The sequence below is a fragment of the Pinus tabuliformis genome, chromosome 5_1 (assembly GCF_031772625.1).
Source record: "Pinus tabuliformis cultivar Carrire ecotype Pingquan chromosome 5_1, CPIR1, whole genome shotgun sequence".
Classification (NCBI taxonomy): Eukaryota; Viridiplantae; Streptophyta; class Pinopsida; order Pinales; family Pinaceae; genus Pinus; species Pinus tabuliformis.
In genome coordinates this window covers 857,201,623-857,221,594 of record NC_142305.1, presented here as the reverse complement: position 1 = coordinate 857,221,594, position 19,972 = coordinate 857,201,623, and positions in this window count along the sequence as shown.

The window sequence follows — 19,972 nt, the reverse complement described above, 5'->3', positions numbered from 1 at the left end:
CATGCATTAGCACAAGAAGTAGGAGGAGTATCTTCCAATGGTGGAGCTTGCTTATAATAATGGGTATCAAGAATCCTTGAAGATGAGTCCATTTAAAGCTATCTATGGGTGGAGTTGTAATACTCATATCAGCTGGAGTGATCTAGTGAACAGGGTACTAATTGGACTAGATATGTTGCCTAGGATGGGGCAGGAGATGCAACTTATTAAAAGGAATTTAAAGGAAACACAAGATAGGTAGAAGATCTTTGGAGATCAACATAGACCATTCAAGGAGTTTCAAGTTGGGGATCATGTATACTTGAGCATCAAACCCAAGAGGAGCTCCTTGAGGATTGGACCATGTGTCAAGCTAGAACCTCTATATTGCGAGCCTTTTGAGATCCTTGAGAGGATTGGACCCATGGCATATAGACTTGCACTGCTGCCAATAACGAAATTCCATGATGTTTTCCATGTTTCATTGCTTAAGAGATATGTGCATGATGTTGATCATATGACTGATTGGTTTGTATTGTAGGTGGAATTAGAGGGATATTTTTGTCTAGAGACGCAAATGCATATTACAGTGGAAACAACTCATTCTCTGGAACAAAGCATTAGAGAAAGTTTAAGTGTAGTGGAAGCACTTTGGAGCAAATGAAGCTACATGGGAGATGACTGATCATATGTAGACATTATATCGTTCTTTATTTTTTGGTTGAAGAAATGTGTATATATGTGTGTGTGTGTGTGTGTGTGTCATTGTAAATACCACATCGAACTATGATTATAAAGCTCCATATGTAGTATGTTTTTCTAGTCATAAGTGTCATAGAACACCAAGGATGGTGCTCCCCCAAAGGGGGGGTTTGTAACAACCCTTTTTTAATTTTCCATGTAAATAAAATAAGACGAAGGTGATGGGACACATTTTCCAAGCTGAATGGAGGGGAAAACATATAGTGGGAATCACTTCTGGTTTATTAATGGCTATGGAAATTGGCATAGGAAAGAGGCAATAAATGGAAATTTAATATGTGAAATAAAGGAAAATAGGAGAAAAAGGAGATGAAGTGACATAAATATACATGTAAGGGCAATTAGAGAGAAAATGAAGGAAAATGAAGAAAAAGGAGAAGGAAAGGAATATATTAGGCATGAAAGATGAATAGGCACCAGAGAAATAGTTCACATCTTTTTTCAGTTTATCTTTGGATCAGTTTTAGAAATTGAGCTCTAAGATTAAAGAGAGGAAGAACTTGGACAAGCAAGCAAGCAAGTAAAGGAAAGCAAGGGGGCACAAGGAAAGTTTGTGAAGAGTAGCTACAATAGGAGGAAATTGTAGGTAACAGGTTGCATCTGTGATTTCATTGTTGATATTTGGATGCATGGTAAATGAATTTGGTTATTTGGTTGCTTTGTTGTCGTTCACATGGGATTTGCCTAAATTTATAGTGGTTTTCATCATTTCCTTGCCAATTCCTCAACAGCCATGTGTTGTGGGTTCTATTTTTCGGTTTAAGCTTTGGATGCTTGGTAGAATTTTGATCGTGGTGAGTTGGTCTCAGTAAAATTCCCAAGGTTCAAGGGTGGAGATGGGATTTCTCTTGGAACTCTTGACAAAAGGATGGAGATAGGAAAATTTCACTATTTATGGTGAAGAAAGTTGGAGGCATCCAATCTTGTTTGGTGTTAGTGGTTTCTATAGTGGTTTAGGTGAAATCAATGTGGTTTAGGGTTGTCCATGGTTGGTTCTATTTTGATTTATCCCATGATATCTGACATCCATGCTTGTAATATGGCACAAGGGTGATTGGCTAAAAGAGACATTTGGTTTAGCCCAATCTATGGTCAGGTGGTTTATGGAAGTGCTTGACTTGGTTGGCATTTACATATGTTAATATGACTTCTTTTCTTATTGTGATCAAAGAGCACATGTATCGGTTGTTGCATTTATTTTATGACTAATTTGCCATTTATTCATTATGGTTATATGCCAGTTAAAGGTCTGGTTAAATGATGTGCTCTTGTTATGCATCATATTGATGATCTGATAAGTTATTGAATGGATTTGTGAATGCATGGGTTAACTAGTGTTGTTGCAACTAGTTTGAGAGGGAATTAAGCCTTCTTGATGATTCCTTAATGAAGTTAAGGAGACATTGAATTGGTATGCATTCATGAAATGTAGTTGTTATGTTTTCCATGTGCTTGACAAAATGTTCTCATGTTTTTAGAAAATTCTTAGCAAGATCTAGACTTAGTACTTGTCATATAGACTTATCATCAACTTAGATTTGATTTTGGAAATTTTTGGGTTGTTATGGGAAGTGGCTTATAGGCTAGCCCTAAAAATATGGCACTCGTTTTGTGGCCACATGCATGGAACTAGAATTTTTTTGCTGCAACCACCTGGAGGGAGGCCTGTCCACATGGATGGATCTTTCTAGTTGCACTAACAATGGCTTATGGATGCTACTAGGCTATGAGATCAATTAAAAAGAAGTTTTAACTTAGGGTGTGATCACCAAGGTTGTGGTTTGATACCTAGGTGATCTGGTGTCCATCAATGGTATTAGTAAGTTCCTGGTTTGTAGACCCCACTTTCATAACTGGAAGTTGGATGTTAGGTCACTCCATAGTAACTCTCAACTCATATTTTCTGAAAGACCCTGTAAAGGAAGATAAATGTGGGATTGGGTGGTTACAATGTCAATAAGATATGGTACAACACTATCGAAACCAATATATCAAAAAATATATATGGGTAGTCACTTATGATACTATGCCAACCTAATGATGAAAAAGTTCATTTGTTATCTAGCACGTTCTAAAAGCACACATGAGATAAGAGGAAATTATTTCTAATTGGGGTATAAGCATGGATTAGTAATGAAGCCATAGTACGGAAAAATCTATTGTGAATTAAAAGGATTTTAGGCCAAACAATAGTTAACTCCGGGAGTTCAAGGAACCCATATTGATAAACCACTCAAGCACGTGAATTGTCATGATTCCTTTACGGGGATCCTTTTCTGATTAAAATCCACTATAGCTCCATCTCATAATACTACTAATATTTTATTTGTATATTTATTATATAGTTTGCATGCTCTCCATCGTTGACCCTTGATTTGGTATCATTGTATGATTCTATGACTTTATGCATTTGGCCTCGATCTATTTGATAGCCTCCAATCCATTGCCACTCAAACAAAAATCGCATTTATACTCTGTGCTTTACACTATAACCTTTTTGTCAACAAAACTTGGCACTCTAATATTTTTGTGTGACTATGTCATAGACTCGATGATGTTTCTCCTTATTTGGTGTCCAACACATATTTCATCACATGCACATCAAATTCTATGACAACGAGATTAGACAACACATATATAAAATGCATATACGGGAATTCACTGATAAAATATATATTATATCTTAGAATGAGAATGAATACAATCAAGTTAAACAATGTTTTTAGATCTCGCTCCTCTCCACAACCTCTTTTGCACTCTTTCCACACTACACTTGGATTACATAAGACAACTATTAATAAAATTCTCATAACAATGAAAGGTTACTTCCTATAATATATAACAAATACATTATTTAGCTTGATTATCCTATATCTTATAGTAATTAAAATGACACAAAAATTCTCCCTAACAAATTCAAATTACTCTAGATTGTCCCTTCCTTTTGTTACTATAAGTACTCTTAGTAAGTTGCATTCTAGTTCTAAATTTACCATTGGAAATCTATTCCAATAACTCTTTCCTCTTAATTTTTTTGTAGTTATGCAACCAATAAGAGCCAACAATTGACATCCATTATATAACTCAAGGATAATTTTTTATAACCGCTCATAAAACTCTCGAAATTTTTTATGGAAACATTCATTGAATGGTATTGTGGCAACCAACCTCTCTGCAAAATCTAACCATGTAAAAAAAATGATGCCTCTGAAGCCTTATAGAGTTACTCTTTCATTCAAAAGATATGAAATTGTTGCAATTCACAGTACATAGCTAGAAACATAAACAAAAGAATATGTTTCCTTGTCACCAATACTACTTTCTTTGCTGAAAATGCAACAAGATGATGGATCTTAGTGAAAATAAGTCACCTTCACTAAGTGGGCCCGCAGGCTATTTTTGGCACAAAGTCTATTTTTAGACTATGTCTATTTTGAGACATATGGATCATGGTCTATGAGTTTCAGGATGGTATTTGTGTATGATTGGTCATGTTGGTAGAAATAGATGGACTTCTATTTTTAGACATATGGGCGGAGTCTATTTTTAGACTGCCAGGTTAAAAATAGAATAGTCGAATATTATTAGCTCTTAATAATATTTGGACTATAAACATTATCTTATCCTCTTGGAGCACTTCAGTTTGAGCTACGGATGTGGCATATGCAACTGCCAGAATGAAATACACTTTTCTTATGGGTCACTTGAGCTATTGCATGATGGACTTTAGTTAGAACTCAAGTGATTGAGTTTGGTGTAGTTGATTGAGGAGTTGATGGAGTTGTGTTCAGTTTGACATAGTTGAACTAGTTGTATTTAGTATAACTACATAATACACTAGTGATGAGTGATGTGAATTAATTATTAATTAATTCACTAATTATTAACTCCTAAATTAACTAAAGAATACATCAGTTAACTAAGTGCATGGACAGTTCAGTGGAGACAGGTGTTAGAGGTGGAGACTACTATGAGTTGTGACTATAGTTGTGCATGAGATTTGCACAACCAGTGATTGAGATTGCCAATGAGGATTGCGCAGTACAAGCCAAGGAAAATGAGCTTGGATCACTCCTATTCTTACTTTGGATTGCGCAGTAGAGGCAGGCAGACAGTGGAGGAGATTTGAGCCTGTGACTTGATTCAGATCTGAGCTGGTTTGTGTGTAGCAAGTGCAGATAGTACTGAGTACTTGTGAGGAGTATTGTACTATGTATTGTTACATGTTCTATATCATTATAATATATAGATAGTGCATGGTTTTCAGCTGTATACTTTCCCCATTACTTAATGTGTTAATGTGCGCATGCGATTGATGTTTCATTGTTTTTAATTCCGCAAAATTGGTGATAAACGTAGAGGAGGTTATGTATTATGCATGCATTCCGAAAATAGTGTATAATTGGGATAATCTCTGTGAATAAGTGTTATATTATTCAAAATTTCTACATGGTATCAGAGCAGAGTTGATCATCAGATCTATTATTCAGAAAGTGATTACATTTTATTTCTTTAGGCAGAGTCTGTAATCAGGCCAAGTAGCCTCTGGATTCATCCTTGTTTTGGAAGGTGAGATATCCAGCAAAATCCCACACAGTCAATCTGTGTACGAGAAATATTTTTTTCTCATGAATTTTAGATCAGAAGCGGTTGATTTTTTAGCTGGTGGAATTCGAATTTGCAGCAGTGTTTTCTTGGTGTCGAAGTTGAAATGTCTTTCAACGGATTGCGATTGGAGTATGCTCTTGAAGGCAGCTCGAACTATATTGCATGGAAAGACAGGATGGAGGTGGTGTTAGATGACAATGTGTTGAAGGAGTTCATAGAGGTTGAGGTCCCAAAGCCTACCGATGTTGCTCACGTTGAGGTTTGGCAAAAGAAGACAGCAAAGTGTCGGAGGATTCTGTTGGAGGGCATGAAGGATCATATTGTATCCAGCTTGGATGGAAAGGCTTCTCCATACTTTATGTGGAAAGCGTTGATAGATTTATTCCAAAGCAAGAGCAACCAGAGGAAGTTGGCGCTCAAGGATAAACTCAGAAACATTAAGTGTGAGAAAGGAGATAGTATGCGCAAGTATCTCATGAAGTTCACTCAATGTCGGGATGAGCTGGGAAGTGTGGGGGTGACTGTCGATGATGAGGACTTGGTGAGCTTGGCTCTCCTTGGTCTTCCAAATAGTTGGCATTCCTATCAAGACTCTATCAATGGTCGGGAGAAATTTCCAGGATGGGAGAGACTTTGGTCAGATCTTGTGCAGGAGGAGATCAGGCGGAATACCAGGGACGGATCTTCATCAAAGGCATCTGATGAAGAAAATTGTGCTTTGGCTGCCAAAGAAAAGAAGGGGAAGAGCAAGAAATCTTCTCATTCCAGTGCGAAAGGTAAGAAGCAAGACATGTCCAAGGTGAAGTGCTTTCATTATCACCAGCACGGACATTATGCCACAAATTGTCCGCAGAAGAAGAAAATAAGCAAGTTGCTAGATCTACAGCGGGAGAGGCCTTAGCCTCACAGTTTGAGCTAGATCTTTTGTTGATCGCATGCTTGGTATCAAGTTTGATGGGATCGGTATGGTTCTTAGACAGTGGTGCATCTTTTCACATGACAGGAGATCGAGATTTGTTTTCTGATCTAGATGAGAAAGATCTTGGAGTGCACATCGAGATGGGTGATGATGGTAGATACAGTGCGACCGGTATCAGTACCATTTCCTTTGAGAGGGAGTCTAGTAAACCCTTTGTATTGAAGGAAGTGATGCATGTTCCAGGATTGAAAAAGAATCTTATCTCTGTGGCGATGTTAGAAGACAAGGGATATGATGTTGTTTTCAGCGAGGGAAAGGATCTCCTACGTAGTAAGACAACTGGAGCAACCCAGAAGATAGGGGTTCAAGTCAAGAACCTTTATAAATTGCATGTAGATGGCTGCACAGTAATGGAATGCAAGGAAGAAGGATTGGTGAGCCAGGATGATGGTGAGCTGTGGCACAGGAGATTGGGCCACCTTCACCATGGAGCTTTGAAGATACTGCAACAGATTTCTACCGGGCTTCCTAAAGGCACTCTTGCGTAGTCATATCAGTGCAAGGGGTGTGCTTTGGGAAAATTTGTGAAAGCCACCTTTCACGAGAAGGATAGTCACACCACGACGTTCCTTGAGAGAATTCACACAGACATGTGTGGACCTTTCTCAGTAGCTTCGACAACAAATCACAGGTACTATGTGATCTTTGTTGATGATTTCTCTCGGAAGTGTTGGATCTTCTTCATGCAGAAGAAGAGCGAGACATACTCAAATTTTTTTGAGTTCAAAGCACTGGTTGAGAAGGAATCGGGGAAGAAGGTGAAGGCTCTTAGGAGTGAAAATGGTGGTGAATTTATCTCCAGCGATTTCAAGGACTTTGGCAGCGCAGAATGGATTCGAAGAGAGCTCATAGCTCCCCATAACCCACAGCAGAACGGGGTTGCTGAGCGGAGGAACAGAACTATTGTGGGTGCTACACGGGTGATGTTGCATGATCAGGGCATACCCCTTCACTTGTGGGTGGAGGCATGCAATACTGCAGTATATGTGCAGAACCATTGTCCTCACAGGATACTTGGCATGAGTACACCCAAGGAGGCTTATTCTAGTAAGAGGCCTGATATTTTCCATTTGAGGATTTTTTGTTCTAATGTGTACATGCATGTGACGAAGGATGCCAGGAATAAGCTAGAGCCGATAGTGGAGGTTGGGATATTTTTGGGGTACACGGATATGCCCCACAACTATCGTGTGTATTTGCCAGACAGTCGCAAGACTATTGTGTGACGGGATATCAAATTTCAAGAGGAGAGAGCCTTGAAGTGTTCGCTTGAGAGGGAGCCACACTTGCATGCAGATGAGGAGCTATTAGTTCCTAAGGATGAGCTTTAGGACGTGGATTAGCCACAAGATGAAGTTAATGGAGTGGAAGAGACCACTCATGCAGCGCCAACCATCAGAGGGTGAAAGCGCACTACAGAAGCTAAGAGGCTGGCTCAAGATGCAGAGAAGGTTGTACGACCACCTACAGGACAACACAGACAGAGACAGTCACCTGATTGGTACACTGGATACATGGCTCTTTTGAGCAAATGTGTTGTGATTGAGCCATCCTCTTTCGAGGAAGCTGTGGAGGATCCTGCATGGGTAGATGCCATGGTGGAAGAGTATGATTCGATTGTCAGAAACAGTGCATGGGAGATTGTCCCAAGACTGGAAGGGAAATCAATAGTGGGTTCGAGATGGATCTACAAAGTGAAGCAGGCAGCTGATGGGAGTGTGGAGAAGTACAAGGCAAGATTTGTTTCCCGAGGGTTCTCGCAGATGGAGGGGATCGATTATGAGGAGACCTTTGCACCTGTCTCAAGGTACTCTTCCATACCAACGATTCTTGCTCTCTTAGCGTAGATGGGATGGCACATTCATCAGATGGATGTGAATACTGCGTTCCTCAACGGAGTCATTGAGGAGGAGGTCTACATAGAGCAACTCGAAGGTTTCGAGATCTTGAGCAGCGAGTCGCATGTGTGCAGGCTCAAGAGAGCGTTGTATGGGTTGAAACAAGCACCTCATGCTTGGTACACACAGATAGATAGTTATTTCACCTGACTTGGATTCTCCAAGAGTGAGGCGGATCCTAACCTATACTAGATTGTGGTGGAGGGTAAGTTGCTTATCATTGTACTTTATGTAGATGATTTGATTTTGACAAGAGATGAGTTGTTGATACTTTCATGCAAGGAGGATCTTGCTAGCGAGTTCGAGATAAAGGACTTGGGCCTCCTTCATTATTTCTTGGGATTGGAAATTTGGCAGCGCAGTGATGGACTATTTGTTTCTCAGGGTATGTATGCCCGGGAGATACTGGAGAAGTTCAACATGCATGGTTGCAAGCCTGTCGATACTCCTCTTCCTGGAGGTTGGAGGAAGCAAGATGCTACTTCAGCAGAGGTAGTGGATGCCACTGTTTATCGACAGTTGGTGGGGTATCTTATGTATCTGGTCAATACATGACCCGATATATGCTATGCTGTTAACCAGCTTTCACAAGCTATGGTTAAGCCAACCAAGCTCTTCTGGAAGGTAGGAAAGCATTTATTGCGTTATCTCAGAGGCACATCGAGATATGGATTGAGGTACAGATAGGAGGATGAGGTGAAGCTATGTGGCTTCACAGATGCAGATTGGGAAGGGAGCCCAACGGACAGAAAGAGCACATCTGGAGGGATCTTCAGTATCGGGTCGACAGTAGTTTCTTGGTACAGTAGGAAGCAGGGATCCATGGCACTCAGTTTAGCAGAGGTCAAGTATATGGCATCAAGTTTGGCTGCATGAGAGGCTATATGGATGAGGAAGATCCTGGTCAGGTTGCTCGGGTCAACCTTGGAGCCTAGAGTGATTTATTGTGATAACCAGAGTTGCCTTAAACTCTCGGCTAATCCAGTATTTCATGATAGATCCAAGCACATCAACATCAGGTACCATCATATCAGAGATTGTGTGCAGCAGAGAATCATGTTACTTTCATACATTCCCACGGAGGATCAGGATGCTGATATCTTGACGAAGGCACTCACAAGGAGAAAATTCGAATACCACCGAGGCAGGATAGGGGTTGTTGATAATCCATATCTTTTTGAGACGGAGTGTTGAAAATGCAACAAGATGATGGAGCTTAGTGAAAAGAATTCGCCTTCACTAAGTGGGCCCGTAGCCTATTTTTGGCGCAAAGTCTATTTTTAGACTATGACTATTTTTAGACATATGGATCATGGTCTATGAGTTGCACGATGCTATTTGTGGATGATTGGTCATGTTGGTAAAAATAGATGGACTTCTATTTTTAGACATATGGGCAGAGTCTATTCTTAGACTGCCAGGCTAAAAGTAGAACAGTCGAATATTATTAGCTCTTAATAATATTTGGACTATAAACATTATCTTATCCTCTTCGAGCACTTCAGTTCGAGCTACGAATGTGGCACATGCAACTGCCAGAAGGAAATACGATTTTCTTATGGTTCAGTTGAGCTATTGAATGATGGACTTCAGTTAGAACTCAAGTGATTGAGTTTGGTGGAGTTGATTGAGGAGTTGATGGAGTTGTGTTCAGTTTGACTTAGTTGAACTAGTTGTATTTAGTCTAACTGCAAAATACACTACTGATGAGTGATGTGAATTAATTATTAATTAATTCACTAATTATTAACTCATAAATTAACTAAAGAATACATCAGTTAACTCAGTGCATGGACAGTTCAGTGGAGACAGGTGTTAGAGGTGGAGACTACTATAAGTTGTGACTATAGCTGTGCATGAGATTTACACAATCAATGATTGAGATTGCCAATGAGGATTTCATAGTAAAAGCCAAGGAAAACGAGCTTGGATCATTTCTATTCTTACTTTGGATTGCACAGTAGAGGCAGGCAGACAACGAAGGAGATTTGAACCTGTGACTTGATTCAGATCCGAGCTGGTTTGTGTGTAGCGGGTGGAGATAGTACTGAGTACTTCTGAGCAATATTGTACTATGTATTGTTACATGTTCTCTATCATTATAATATACAGATAGTGCGGGGTTTTCAGCTATATACTTTCCCCATTACATACTGTGTTAATGTGTGCATGCGATTGATGTTCCATTGTTTTTAATTCCGCAAAATTGATGATCAACGTAGAGGAGGTTATGTATTATGCATGCATTCTATAAATAGTGTATTATCGGGATAATCTCTGTGAATAAGTGTTATATTATTTAAAATTTCTACATTCTTCTCAAATAATAGCCATCTTTGGTTTTGACTTTAAAATCATGAAATAGTCAATCATAAATATGGAATAAATGATAATTACTATGTAGGTGTATGTCTAGCCTTCAATCCTTCTTGTTCTCTTTGAACACATGACTCTTGTCTTCATCATCTTTCTAGCAAAACGTTTGTCTCCTCCCACAAATCCATAAGATAAAACATTTTCTTATTAAAATCTATTATTCCATCAATGAAAACTCTAGTTAGGACACTTGCATTATTAATTTTCTTGGGAATGGAATAAATATTGTTACTTTAAACCTTAAGACTAAGGCTAAGTTCTTTAGCAAATAGTACTTCAAATATACCAACACTTTTGGAGCTTAAGTTAAGTTTCATCCCACAATTTTCTGTATGAGCTATTTGCAACATGGATACTGCTATACCCTCATCATGAGTTTTCTGACCAACTAAAATATATTTTTTTCCAATAATTTTATGGGTTGTAGTGAATATTATCTTGTAATTTTGGCAAAGATCATCAACCTAAAAAAGAACACAAGCAAGCATATAATGGCCTAAATGGTGCTTTCCTTTAACAAAATCAACATGCAATAGAATTGTATCATCTTTGATGTAAAAGTTTTGAAACATCGAGAAAAGTCACATAATCATTTATTTTTGGATCGCTAAGAAATTTCATAGTCTTTCATGTAGTTTGTGCAGCTATGAAAATGTCATATTTCCCACATATATTACTATCCCAAATTCTATCATTACCTCTTGAAGAGAAAGAGTTGCACCTTATCCATTTAAATTTATAGCATACGTCAAATTTCCACTAGCATTGACATCCATCAAAGAAGTAACTTGAGCCCAAATAATATTTGTCAGAGTTTCTTCCATCGCTATCCTAACCACTATCTTTAGATTTAGCAAGCCATTTGTTGATTTCTCTCTAGTTTCACAAGCACAACCACTTAACGAGTTTATTTCTAACCAATAGTAATAACTTTTACAATATCTTCTTCATACTTTAGTAAGGAATATGGATGTATTAAAATTCTATTATAAGAGTCCACGTGTTTCTTGATTTTACTCAAATGATTTTCTTTTTGCTCAGCCTCACACTGACTTGGCGTTCCTATGAACTAAATTTTTTCCTCAACTAGATCCATAACTTTCATGTGGTCTTCATCCACTTTGTTTACTTGTAGAGAATTACTTATGAATATATTATTGTTGTCTTCAAAGAAAACCCCCTTCCCAATACCTATTAGCATACATTCATTCAACAAATTTGAATCCATTAAAGGTAAATCCATTACCTCAATATCTGCGACTTTTTCTCTATATGTGTTTCTTCCATTTTAGGATTTTTTTATTCCTCATTAGTAGGCACTATATCTCGACATTGTCCTTCTATATCATCTGCTAAATTACTTTTTCCTTTATCTCCTTGAATCAATTTTACATTCTCTTTGTCTATTATATTATTTCCACAAATAACCGTAGGTACAAAGCCGGGGGGTTACAAGTGGGGCAGTCAACCTCCCCTTCATTGGACTAGACACAAAGGGGAGGTCATAGGGGGGCAACAACCCCGCCCCCCTATAAGTGGGTAGACCTACCTATGGTTTTGTGCATGGATTTCGCACATGGTTTTGGGCATGATGGTTTTCCACCGATGGTATCTTGTAGATCCGGTCAAGGGAACTACGGTTATGTTCTAATCTATGGTTAATGGATTGGGGTTTATGGATGCTTCAACATGTATATATATATATGTATTTTAACATTGAAAGGAATATAATGAAAAATCAATCTGGTAGTCTTGGTTTTGGGATCGAGGGGAAAATTTCTCTGTATATCTATTTTATTTTTAATGCTCTCACCATTATTTATTTTCTATTTTTAGAATTCATATGTAGGTAATTTTTATACAAGGTTAAAACCTACATTTTCTATCAAAGTTATTTCGGCTTCAAGGGGAAGCCTTTTTTGCCGAGGGGTTTTTCTCAAGCTTGTGGTAGACCCTATTCAGTGGGAGATTTATGGGATGAATTCTTCTCGTGAAAGAAGATGGTGAGTCATGGAAAGATAGAGATCGAGAAATTTAATGGTCAGAGTTTTGATTTGTGGAAACTCGGGATGGAGGATTTTTTGGTGGATAAAGATCAGCAGATCGCAGTAGATCCATGTACTAAACCAATGGAAATTCCTGATGAAGATAGAAGAAGTTGGATTAGAAAGAAAAGAGGAAAATACGATTGTGTGTCTCAAATTGAAAATTATTGAATTTATCAAGGGAAGCTTAGGTGAAGGATTTGTGGGATAAGTTAGGGACTTTGTACCACTCTAAGTCTCTGCTGAATAAATTGTTCTTATGGAAAAAGTTGTATAACCTGAGGATGAAGGATGGAGACTCAGTGACAGAGAATCTAAACACATTTAAGACTATGGTAAGCCAATTGTTATCTATTGATATAAAAATTTCATATGAAGATAAGTTCATTAGTTTGTTGTGTTCTCTACCAGATTCATGGGATAGTCTGGTTGTTGCAATAAGTAGCAATACAACTACCTTGCAGTTTGATGAAATAGTCTCATCCTTTTTTTTGGAGGAGATGAGACGAAAAAATATTGAGGGCTAGAATGGTGATGCCTTGTCTCTATGAGGATGGTCCTAGAACATAAAAAATAAAAAACAAAAACCAAAACAAAAACAAAAAAATTCCTTGAGTAGGAGATCTAAATATAGAGGGAGATTTAAATCTACAAGAAAACCTATAAATGTGTGCTGGAAATGTGGAAAGGAAGGGCACTTCAAAAAGGACTGTAGATCTAAATATCTTGAGAAAGGAAAGGGATATGGTGATTCTCTTTCTGCAGATGTGAAAGACACCTCAGATGAAGGTGTGGATGTGTACATGGATTCTTCTTCAAGCACACATGTAGATCATGAGGCATGGTTGATTGACTTAGATGCATCCTTTCACTTCACTCCCCACAGGGAGTGGTTCTGCGAGTATGAGAAATATGATGGTGATGATATGTTCTTAGGAGATGAAAAGAATGCTAGAATCGTCAGGCACGGAAAATTCAAGATGAAGTTACAAGGTGGAAGGATTAGAACACTACTAGGTGTTTTGCATATTCCTGCATTGGCCAAAAATATGATTTTTGTAAGCAAGATGGATGATGCAGGTGTAAAAGCAATGTTAGAGAAAGATACCTACAAGACGGTTCATGGAACACTTGCATTGATGCGTGGATTTCAGATTGGAACTCTATACAAGCTTTTGGATAACACTATTATTGATGGGTGCAATAGTTTTATGGTTCTTGAAAGTGGAACAGAAAATCTAGTGGTCTGTAGAGAAAATACCATGCTATGGCATCAAAGGCTTGGAAATATTGGAGAGAAGGGCCTTCAGATACTTCATGGTAATGGTATGGTAGAAGGTATGTTTAATTTCTCTCTAGATTTTGATTTCTGTGAACATTGTGTATATGGGAAGCAGAATCGGGTGAGTTTCCTCTTAGTTGCTAAGAGGGAAAAAGGGATATTATAGCTTGTGCATAATGATGTGTTTGGACCTGTGCCAATTCCATCATTGGGTAAGTTAGTGTACTATGTATCATTTATAGATGACTTCTCAAGGAATACATGGATATATTTCCTTAGGAAGAAATCTAAAGTCTTTGACATGTTTAAGGTATTTAAGGCTCTAGTGGAAAACTAGACAAAGAAGAAGATAAAGGTGTTGAGGACAGATAATGGTGAAGAGTTTTGCAAGAAGGAATTTGAAGAGTTCTGTAAAAAGTTTGGTATAACACGACAAAATACTACTCCATACACACCTCACCAAAATGGATTTGAAGAAATAATGAACAAAAAGTTGATGAAAAATGCAAGAAACATGCTTAATGGTGCCAGTTTAGGACATGAATTCTAGGTAGAGGCATTGGGGACTGCATGTTACCTGGTCAATAGATCACCTTCATCATCATTGGAGGATAAGTCGCCACAAGAGGCATGGACTGGTAAGAAACCCTCTTTCGCATCTAAGGTTATTTGGCTGTGATGAATATGTACATGTTCTAAAGGAGAAAGGAACCAATTTGGATAGTAAATATGAAAGGTGCATATTTATTGGGTATAAGGATGGTTTCAAAGATTATAAGCTTTCGAACCCAGAAACAAGGAAGGCTTTGTACAACCGAGATGTGGTGTTTAGAGAGGTGAAAAATGTTACTGAACGTGAAGTCCTACCAAACGAACTTGAGAAGATAGAGTTTGAGCTAAAGGAGTAAGAATTAGACTCTATAGCAAAAGAGGAATCAGAAGATGAAGAGCCACAAACTCCAGCTCTGAGAAGATCAGTTAGAGAAAGAAGGAAGCGATAAAGGTATAGTCCATTTAGTTTCTATTCAAATTTTTCTTTATCTATCACTGATGATGATCCCATAAATGTGAGGGAGGAAGTAGATTCAGAGGATGGAAAACTTTGGAAAGTGGCCATGGTTGATGAAATTGCATCTTTGGACAAATGTGAGGATCGATATTTGGAGGAGTTGCCAGCTGGAAGGAAACCCATTGGAAGAAAATGGGTGTTTAAGAAGATGATGAATAAAGAAGGCAAGGTGCAGAAATAAAAAGCTCGGTTGGTAGCAAAGGGTTATTCCCAGGTGTCGCGAATTGATTTTGGTGATATTTTTCTCCTGTTTCCAAGGTAGATTCTATTATATTGCATTTATATGTTGTTGTTACTTTTGATTTTGAGGTAGAACAGATGGATGTGAAGACAACATTTCTTCACACGGATCTGGAAGAAGAGATCTACATGAAGCAACTTGAGGGCTTTGCGTTGAAGGGTAAGAAATAACTAGCATGTAGGTTAAAAAAGTATCTATATGGTTAAAACAGTCACTAAGGATGTGGTATTAGAAATTTGATACATTTATATAGGGACTTGGCCTCACTAGAAGAAAAGCATATCACCTGGTGTATTTTAAATTAATTGGTGATCGTGCTATTTATTTCATCTTGTATGTGGATGATATGTTGTTGGTTGGAAATAAAAAAGAAATTATCTAGGATTTGAAGACCCAATTCTCCACCAAATTTGACATGAAAGATCTTGGTGCTGCAAACTTTATTTTCGTTATGGAAATTAAACAAGATCAGGAAAAGAGGAAGCTTTGGTTAAGCCAAAGGAAGTATGTCGAGACAATACTGTAGAGGTTTGATATGCAGAATAAGAAATCGGTGAAGTTTCCTCTTCCTATAGGTGTAAAGTTATCCGTTGAAAAATGTCCCAAGACATAAGAAGAGGAAGAGAACATGCCCCATGTTCCATATGAAAGTGTAGTTGATAGCTTGATGTATGCAATGGTTTTTACTAGACCATAAATTGCACATGCAGCGGGAGTTTTGAGTAGGTTTATTTCAAAACTAGGGAAGGAGAATTGGACAACAATGAAGCGGGCTTTCAAGTATTTGCATGGCAATAGTGATCATGTTTTTTCCTACTAAGGAAGACCAAGATTGGGCAGAGTTTTGGACATCCATGGGTTTGTTGATGCAAATGGGGCTATAGATCTAGACTGGACTAGATTTACAAGTTGGTATGTGTTTAACCTATTTGGAGGCGCAGTCAGTTGGATGAGTAAGAGAGAGTCTGTAGCGGCACTTTCAACTACAAAGGAAAAATACATGGTAGCGATTCATGCAAGCAAGGGAGAAGTTTGGTTGTAGAGGATTTGTTCAAGTATGGGGTCAGTACAATGAGCTATAAGGATATACTATGATAGGAAAATGAATTTTTCTTGGCAGAGAACCCTACTTATCATTCAAAGACAAAGCACATTGATGTTCAATATCACTTTCTAAGGGATATGGGTGAGGAAAAAAATGTGTTGTTGGTAAAGGTGGACACTTTGAAGAATACTGCAGATGCATTAAAAAAGTCTATGAGCATTGAGAATTTCTCTTGGTGTATAGAAATAATGGGCATTGCAAGGTTGTACCAATGATTAAGCTCTCCTATGGCCCCCTATTGAAAGGAAACAAGTGGGACAATGTTGGGTGTGTGTTATATTCTTTCCACGACTTGTTGGGTTGTGTTATATTCTTTCCACTTAGTTAATAGGTGGTTTGAGGGGCACCCGTAACCCCACTTTTGGTTTTGGACCCTATGTTAGGTTGGGCAAACCCACCTATGGTTTTGTGCATGATTTTCGCACATGTTTTTTGGACGCAATGGTTTTCGGTCCATAGTATTGGACGCGATGGTTTTTTGGTCCATGTTATTGGATGCTTCGGCATGTATAAATATGTATTATAACATTGAAAGGAACATAATGAAAAATCAAGCTAGTAGTCTCGGTTTTGGGATCCAGGGGAAAATCTCTATGTATATTTGTTTTAAGTGTTCTGCTCTCGAATTATTTATCTTCTGTGTTTTAGAATTCGTATGAAAGTAATTTCTATACGGGGTTGAAACCTACACAACTAGCCCCAGGTGTGAAGGTGGGGGGTTAAAGGGGCAGTGACCAATCTCCCAATCATTGCGTTGGGCATAATTGGGGGGTCAATGGGGGGGCTGGTAGCCCCCCTTGTCGGGGAGTTTGCAGGGGGGAGTAGCCCCCTTGCATGGGGTCTGGGGCAGTGCCCTGGTATTTTGTTTTGGACTCTATATTAGGTGGCTGGATGTACGTATTGTTTTGTTCATGGATTTCACACATGGTTTTTGGAATGATGGTTTTCTTCCAATGGTATTTTGTAGATTCGATCAAGGGAACTACGATTATGTTTTAATCCCTGGTTAATGGATAGGGGTTTATGGATGCTTCAACATGTATATATATGTATTGTAACATTGAAAGGAATATAATGAAAAATCAATCTGGTAGTCCCAATTTTGGGATCTAGGGGAAAATCTTTGTGTATATTTGTTTTATGTTTTATGCTCTTTCCATTGTTTATTTTTTTGTTTTTAGAATTCGTATGCAAGTAATTTATGTAAAGGGTTAAAACCTACACTCTTCTTGCTTAAGGAAAACTTCTAAATATTATCCATCTTGATAACCTACATCCACACAAAACTCATTAATATTAAAAACATGAGACTCCTTGGTTTTAGAGGATGCTTCTAGCACCACTCTCCCACGTTGAGCTAAGAAGTTTCTCTATGTTTCTTCTCCCTCTTAATCAAGACCTTCATCCTATTCTCAATTTATTTACATATAATTTCTTAATATGCAGCTTGATATTCTTCTTTAGCATCCATCCATTTCTATGATATTTTCCATTCTCTTGTAGTGACATCATCATTATGTTGATTTCTCCCTTTATCTCAAACATTTGTCTGTCACACTCTTCTTGATTCATCCTATTTTTCCCAACTGTCTTGGCATCTTCACTCATTTTGAGGTTTCTTTCTTCCTTTGTTTGATTGCCTCTATGCATATTCATCTCTTCATTTGTGAGCTTCTCCATTATCACGATGGGATACAACCAAGCCTCTATATTAACAAGTCTATTTCAACTTGCTACAAAATACGCCACCAAGCTTCCTCCGACCTGAACCTAATCTTTTGGTACCTTCTCGTTTCTCTCTTCTAGAACCTCTTAAGCATCATCACTCTTCTTGGATTCCTATTGATAAATTAACTTTTCCTCTTTACTTTAAATTTAGAAATTTATCACAACTTCTCCTACTATGAGGGTTCATTTGCCTTAATATCATTTCCATCCTTCTACTATTTCAGCTTATCTTCGAGTTTCCTTCTTAAATATCTAGAATTGCTTCCCCATCTTGATCATTTTTTCAACTAACACTACTTTATATTGTGATGTCCTTCTTTCCAAAATGTATTTTCCTTTCAACTACTTCCTACACACATAATACTATGTCCAACAGTCAACTTAAAAACCATTCTTTAGTTACCAAGCTTCTTCTAAATCTACCTCTCCATATGTATCTTTAGAAAATTATTCAGATTCTATTAGATCTTACTATATATACTTCTTCAAGATATATTATGCACAGTTTCACCCAACTTCCTTTAGAAATAAACTGTAAGAATCTTCAGCATACCGCCATTAATTATCAAAATTAAAATTCAAAATATGAAAATTTGCATATTCTAAAGTTCCCTCTCAAATTCATAGGGCTTAACCAACTCTTCCTTACCCAACAAAATACTTTCATAACTATTCCTTTCTTTCATATAAGTCTTGACCCGCTCTTTTTTGTATAATTTTTTCTCTTATTTGTAAGCCTGCAATCTAACACATACTAAATCTAAATAATAAAGGTAATATTTACCTAAAAATCTACAATTTCTATCCTTGCATATCCTTATTTAATATTTGTTTATGTCTTCTTTTAAAACATACTTTTTAAAGCTGCAAGACTTGCCTTCTAATCCCCTACCTTGAATTTTGTTCTTTACTAATATTCCACCAATATTGTTGATGTAGGAGCATCCTACCAAATTTTATTTTTTCCCATTATGGAAAAATTCTGAGATATACTTACTGCCAAATATTTGTTTTGTTATGATATTTTGTCCCTTATGGGAAAAATTCACCTATATTTGTTTCATTGTTATGCTTATATGTCCCCTATGAGATAGCTATTCTAAAGTAGTTAGTAGATGTTCTAGAAATAGCCAAATATTACTTCAAGATATGCACAACTAGCAAGCGACCCCCCTTCTATTATTGGATATTTCCTCACTCCTTTGTAAATAAAAAATGTAATACACAATCCATATGAGCACATGAGCGAGAGAAAGGGAAGGAATATGAAGATATCAATTGAAGTTTATTAATTATCTATAAATGAAAATCAATGTTGATCTCTTTCTCTAGAAATTATTTTTTTTTGTAATTATTTATATCATCTAGGACTAGAGAGACTACACATAGTTTTCTTTTGTGTTTAATCAAACTTGAAGTTTTCCCAAAGTGATGTGTGAGGGTTGACATTAATTTCCACCCATGCTTTCAATATAACTGGAAGGAATCAAGTAGTCTCGAATCCTCAAGTCTTAACTCGGAGTTGTGGAGATTTCCTTCAAAAAACTCATAAGTTCAACTATCTATATCTTCATAATATGAGTGGATATTAGATGAGAATGAGGAAAAATAGATCAAGATCCTGACATCCCTAGATAAGAAGATTTAAGGAAAAGTCTAGTGTGGGACCCACAACCCAAATAATACAATGAATCCAAGTCCAAGCCCATATGACTTCTCAAGGAAGTTTATGATGCCAAGATACCTAGAGCTATAAATCAAGTTGGACCAACCTCATTATGGGACCCATCCCAAGTGAATGAAACTTTTATATTTCTTTGTTAGTGTTTGATTAGCATAGTCCCCAAAATCTGGGCTTTGAGGCACTCACTCAATTATCTTGCCCAAATGACCAAATATA